We start from the raw sequence: 6,880 nt of genomic DNA, 5'->3' as shown, positions 1-6,880 counted from the left end.
CTGGCGTTCCGTAAGCGAAGTCAGCCTCCAACCACAGGCCAATAAGCGGCACATTTAATTACAGCGTTCTGTTTCTGCACTACTGGTAATACACCATGCTGAGGGGTAGGGGTAGGCCTAGAGTACGTGGACGCGGGCGAAGACGCGGAGGCTCAAGTCAGGGTGTGGGCACAGGCCGAGCCAGTGCGGTGGCCAGGGGTAGAGGCAGGGCCAGACCGAATAATCCACCAACTGTTTCCCAATGCGCCCCCTTGCGCCATGCCACCCTGCAGAGGTCAAGGTGCTCTACGGTGTGGCATTTTTCACAGAGACGCCTGACGACCGACGAACAATGGTGTGCAACCTTTGTCGCGCCAAGATCAGCTGGGGAGCCACAACCACCAGCATGCGCAGGCATATGATCGCCAAGCACCCCACAAGGTGGGACGAAGGCCGTTCACCGCCTCCGGTTTGCACCACTGCCTCTCCCCCTGTGCCCCAACCTGCCACTGAGATCCAACCCCCCTCTGGGGACACAGGCACTACCGTCTCCTGGCCTGCACCCACACCCTCACCTCCGCTGTCCTCGGCCCCATCCAGCAATGTCTCTCAGCGCAGCGTCCAGACGTCGCTAGCGCCACTGTTTGAGCGCAAGCGCAAGTACGCCGCCACGCACCCGCACGCTCAAGCGTTAAACGTGCACATTGCCAAATTGATCAGCCTGGAGATGCTGCCGTATAGGCTTGTGGAAACGGAGGCTTTCAAAAGCATGATGGCGGCGGCGGCCCCGCGCTACTCGGTTCCCAGTTGCCACTACTTTTCCCGATGGGCCGTCCCAGCCCCAGTCCCATACTGACATACAATTTTTGGATGTCAGGGTGATTCATGAGGGTATTGAATTGAGGACCGATTTACATGTCAAAGAGACTGATAGGAATTCATTATTATATTATAGTAGCAATCATCCCCGTCCTATGGTGAATTCCTTGCCGTGGTCACAACTGCTACGAATACGGCGGATTACTGATGAAAGGACAGTGGATCTAAGGATTGAGGAAATGTGTAAAAAGTTCACACAAAGAGGGTATCCCCCTTCCCTGTTACGGTCCACTAAAGAAAGGATTGGTCAAGTTGATAGAAAAGAACTATTGAATGATAGAACTTGTAAACCAAATACATCTAGAATTCCTTTTATTTCTACTTTTGGTCCCTTGAGTGGAAAAATAAAAAACATCATCATGAAGCATTGGCCTATTGTTGGAAATTGCTGCAGTAATATTCCGGAATTTATGCAGCCACCGATGTTGGCGTACAAGAGAGGAAAGAATCTTAGAGATCGGCTTGTGAGGCCCTTGATTACTCCCCAGGGAGGATTGACTCAGCGCACTTTTGGGCAAGTCAGGAAAGGCAACTTCCCGTGCCTCTCCTGTTCTTGCTGTCATAATATGAATAAAGGAGATTCATTCAGACATCCCACAACTGGTAAGAAGTATATGTTACGGGATAGATATACTTGCTCAACATCTTTTGTTATTTACTTGATTACGTGCCCTTGTGGCCTAGCATATGTGGGAGAAACCACCATGGAGGTGCGCAGCCGCATTACCAGTCATAAGAGCACCATACGAACAAGAAAGACGGATTTACCAATCCCCAAACATTTTTGTGAATTTCATCATATCACTAGTCAACTTAAGTTTAGGGTTATTGACTCAGTTGCCCCACTACCTCGTGGAGGCGATCGGGAGGGTATTCTTAAACGCAAAGAGATCCGTTGGATACATGAATTGGACACCCTCTCCCCTAAGGGCCTCAATATTGAGTACCCTATTATGTCTTGTATATAAATAAGTTCATTGGTCACTATCCTTTAAATAGGTGCTTCTATTCTGTATCTGTTTATTATGTTTACATGATCTGATCCAAGGTATTTGATTTTAATTACCCCTCTTTTTTAATTTTTGTTACAGATATCTGCTTGATGCATGTGCTCCGGACTCCTGATTGCTCCATTATGTGTTGTTCTGCTTCCATTTATATTATTTTCTTCAAAAAGCGTTTTTCTTCTGGTGCATGCATGTGTGCCCAGTATGGGTCATAAATAAATATTATTGCATGAAGTGGTTGTGTATGTACTATTACTATGGGTTATAATTGCTGGGGAGATTATATCCTAAGTATTGGATCTACGGTTTTCTGTTGAAGATATGCACTGCAAAGAACGATAAGTGTGTGATTGGGCAGATCATTGACGATTTATGACGACCCCTTTTTTAGATTGGGTTGTATATTATGTCATATTTTTTACTTTCCAAATTCTTGGAGTAAAAGGTTATTATTAAAATTTCTATTAGGTTTATTAAGCCCATTTATCACCACTATCGTCTGTATACATTACTGTGCAATTAATATATGCTATATATCTATTTAATGGATCCTAGCAAGCTTTCCTTGTAAGCTTGCTTACAATTAGCATGGTATATACATAAAGTGTGGTGAGTCACTCTATACTGGTGTTCCGTGACCTGGCAGGGTTGCTATGACTACTTGTATCAACAGAATCTTTAGCATATGCGCATTTGATCTTTGGAGCTCCCAGCACTAAAGGGAACTTAACACTGTTGTTCCGTGATCTAGCAGGGTTGCTATGACTACCTGTATCAACAGAATCATTAGCATATGCGCATTTGATCTCTGGAGCTTCCAGCACTAAACGGAACTTAATTTCTTTATCAGTGTTGACGGAGGACTCTAGATGCAAGCACACTTGGTCTTTCACAATTCCCTCTGCCCTCCGTAGTCTCGTGATAGCAGACTAATTATGCACAGGTGCACTTACACAGAAGATAAACCGGAAGCATTGTGAGCCGTGGAGGACGTGAGCACATGCGGATTAGGTACTGTTCAGCTGTTTCTTGTGGTTTTAATTGGTGTTGCACTATAAAAAGTTTGTAACTAATGGTGTATGTATACTTGACAAAGATCACTGTGTTGATCGAAACGTCGTATGTGTATGGAGTAATAAAGGAAGAAGTTTTTACTGCATCGCTGCTTGCTGCCACAAATTCTTCTCTTCTGCTTGCACTATTTTGGGGTCCCAGGATCCGGATCCCTTTTGTGGCGTGCACAAGGTTGGTCCCACCCTGTGGGTTGAGTGGAGTAGTGCTGCCCTGAATTGTATTATATGTGCCGTCCCAGCCCTGCACGACCACGTCTCCCACAACATTGTACGCGCCCTCACCAACGCGGTTACTGCCAAGGTCCACTTAACAACAGACACGTGGACAAGCACAGGCGGGCAGTGCCACTATATCTCCCTGACGGCACATTGGGTGAATTTAGTGGAGGCTGGGACAGAGTCAGAGCCTGGGACCGCTCACGCTGGTATCTGCGGCGGTGTATGCTTCCTCCACTAAACCACCCTCCTCCTCCTCCTCCTCCTCCTACGCAAACTCTGCCTCGCAATCAAGATGTGTCAGCAGCAGCACGTCACCAGCAGTCGGTGTCGCGCGGCACGGCAGCACAGCGGTGGGCAAGCGTCAGCAGGCCGTGCTGAAACTACTCAGCTTAGGAGATAAGAGGCACACGGCCCACGAACTGCTGCAGGGTCTGACAGAGCAGACCGACCGCTGGCTTGCGCCGCTGAGCCTCCAACCGGGCATGGTCGTGTATGACAACGGCCGTAACCTGGTGGAGGCTCTGCAGCTCAGCAGCCTCACGCTCGTGCCATGCCTGGCCCATGTCTTTAATTTGGTGGTTCAGCGCTTTCTGAAAAGCTACCCACACTTGTCATACCTGCTCGGAAAGGTGCGCCGGGTCAGCGCACATTTCCGCAACTCCAAGACGGACGCTGCCACCCTGCGGACCCTGCAACATCGGTTTAATCTGCCAGTGCACCGATTGCTGTGTGACGTGCCCACACGGTGGAACTCTACGCTCCACATGTTGGCCAGGCTCTATGAGCAGCATAGAGCTATTGTGGAATACCAACTCCAACATGGGCGGCGTAGTGGGTGTCAGCCTCCTCAATTCTTTGCAGAAGAGTGGGCCTGGTTGGCAGACATCTGCCAGGTCCTTGGAAACTTTGAGGAGTCTACCCAGATGGTGAGCGGGGATGCTGCAATCATTAGCGTCACCATTCCTCTGCTATGCCTCTTGAGAAGTTCCCTGCAAAGCATAAAGGCAGACGCTTTGCACTCGGAAACGGAGGCGTGGGAAGACAGTATGTCGCTGGATAGTCAGAGCACCCTCATGTCTATATCTAGCGCATTGAGGAGGAGGAAGAGGAGGGGGAAGAGACAGCTTGGCCCACTGCTGAGGGTACACATGCTGCTTGCCTGTCATCCTTTCAGCGTGTATGGCCAGAGGAGGAGGAGGAGGAGGAGGATCCTGAAAGTGATCTTCCTAGTGAGGACAGCCATGTGTTGCGTACAGGTACCCTGGCACACATGGCTGACTTCATGTTAGGATGCCTTTCTCGTGACCCTCGCGTTACACGCATTCTGGCCACTACGGATTACTGGGTGTACACACTGCTCGACCCACGGTATAAGGAGAACCTTTCCACTCTCATTCCCGAAGAGGAAAGGGGTTCCAGAATGATGCTATACCACAGGGCGCTGGTGGACAAACTGATGGTAAAATTCCCATCCCACAGCGCTAGTGGCAGAAGGCGCAGTTATGAGGGCCAGGTAGCAGGGGAGGCACAGAGATCAGGCAGCATGTACAGCGCAGGCAGGGGAACATTCTCCAAGGCCTTTGCCAGCTTTCTGGCTCCCCAGCAAGACTGTGTCACCGCTCCCCAGTCAAGGCTGAGTCGGCGGGAGCACTGTAAAAGGATGGTCAGGGAGTACGTAGCCGATCGCACGACCGTCCTCGGTGACGCCTCTGCCCCCTACAACTACTGGGTGTCGAAGCTGGACACGTGGCCTGAACTTGCACTGTATGCCCTGGAGGTGCTTGCTTGTCCTGCGGCTAGCGTCTTGTCAGAGAGGGTGTTTAGTGCGGCTGGGGGAATCATCACGGATAAGCGTACCCGCCTGTCAACCGACAGTGCCGACAGGCTTACACTCATCAAGATGAACAAAGCCTGGTTTTCCCCAGACTTCTCTTCTTCACCAGCGGACAGCAGCAATACCTAAGCAATACGTAGGCTGCACCCGCGGATGGAAGCATCGTTCTCTATCACCATCAAAAACGGGGACATTTTTGCTTCATCAATCTGTGTATAATATTCATCCTCCTCCTCCTGCTCCTCCTCCTGAAACCTCACATAATCACGCCGAACGGGCAATTTTTCTTAGGCCCACAAGGCTCAGTCATATCATTTTTGTAAACAATTTTTATACGTTTCAATGCTCATTAAAGCGTTGAAACTTTCACCTGAACCAATTTTTATTTTAACTGGGCTGCCTCCAGGCCTAGTTACCAATTAAGCCACATTAACCAAAGCGATTAATGGGTTTCACCTGCCCTCTTGGTTGGGCATGGGCAATTTTTCTCAGGTACATTAGTACTGTTGGTACACCAATTTTTGGGGGCCCTCGCCTACAGTGTAATCCAATAAATTTTTAGCCCACCTGCATTACAGCTGACGTTACATCAGCTGTGTTGGGCACTGCAATGGGATATATTTATGTACCGCCGGTGGGTTCCAGGGAGCCACCCATGCTGTGGGTCCACACGGAGTTGTAACTGTATGTGTCCACTTCTAAAGAACCCCAGTCTGACTGGGGCATGCAGTGTGGGCCAAAGCCCACTTGCATTAAACATGACATTACCTCAGCTGTGCTGGGCACTGCAATGGGATACATTAATGTGCAGCCGGTGGGTTCCAGGGAGCCACCCATGCTGTGGGTGCACACGGAATTCCCATTGCGGAGTTGTACCTGCCTGTGACTATTTATAAAAAACCGCAGTCTGACTGGGGCATGCAGACACATTGACAGAATGAATAGTGTGTGGCACATAGGTTCCCCATTGCTATGCCCACGTGTGCAGCTCCTGATGGTGGTGGCACAGGATTATATTTCTCATTGCTTCTGTACAGCATTGTGGGCTATCGCCCCGCCCCTTTTAAAGAGGGTCGCTGCCTAGCCGTGCCAACCCTCTGCAGTGTGTGCCTGCGGTTCCTCCTCATGGCAGACGCACTTATAAATAGACATGAGGGTGGTTTGGCTATGACTGCAGCTGAAGGCTGCGCAGGGACACTTTGGTGTGCGCTGTGGATACTGTGTTGTGCGGGGGGAAGGGGGGGGCAGCATGTAACCCAGGAGAAGTGGCAGCGGAGTGTCATGCAGGCAGTGATTGTGCTTTGTTGGAGGTAGTGTGGTGCTTAGCTAAGGTATGCATTGCTAATGAGGGCTTTTCAGAAGTAAAAGTTGTTAGGAGGGGGGGGGCACTCTTGCCGGTATTGTGGCTTAATAGTGGGACCTGGGAACTTGAGATGCAGCCCAACATGTAGCCCCTCGCCTGCCCTATCCGTTGCTGTGTCGTTCCCATCACTTTCTTAAATTGCCCAGATTTTCACAAATGAAAACCTTAGCGAGCATCGGCGATATACAAAAATGCTCGGGTCGCCCATTGACTTCAATGGGGTTCGTTACTCGAAACGAACCCTCGAGCATCGCGATAATTTCGTCCCGAGTAACGAGCACCCGAGCATTTTGGTGCTCGCTCATCTCTAGTACTGAACTTATAAATATAAATGCTTGCATTTATTTTCTTCTCTGAACATTTTTTGGAACTGTCAGCCTAAAGCAGATATGCTTTACTTGTATTACTTTTTAGATCGTATTTCAATAAGTGATGTTTTTTTTCACATCACACAGTAGGACCTCTATCTGCAAGACCAAAATAACAGGGAAAGTTCTGTCCAAAATCTGTTGGTAAAACTTCAGTT

General features: G+C 49.2%; 1 long non-coding RNA gene across 1 annotated transcript; it reads left to right on the top strand.

Annotated features, from left to right (window-relative positions):
- Positions 1–836: 836 nt before the first annotated feature.
- Positions 837–2,876, top strand: LOC136573633 (uncharacterized). The gene is made up of 2 exons (XR_010785903.1): positions 837–1,461; positions 1,950–2,876. It is a non-coding gene; the product is annotated as an uncharacterized lncRNA (long non-coding RNA).
- The last annotated feature ends 4,004 nt before the right edge of the window (positions 2,877–6,880 follow it).

Source organism: Eleutherodactylus coqui, chromosome 7 (genome assembly GCF_035609145.1).
Source record: "Eleutherodactylus coqui strain aEleCoq1 chromosome 7, aEleCoq1.hap1, whole genome shotgun sequence".
Classification (NCBI taxonomy): domain Eukaryota; kingdom Metazoa; phylum Chordata; class Amphibia; order Anura; family Eleutherodactylidae; genus Eleutherodactylus; species Eleutherodactylus coqui.
The sequence above is the reverse complement of the archived record's forward strand: the minus strand, read 5'-3'. Positions and strand labels throughout refer to the sequence as shown.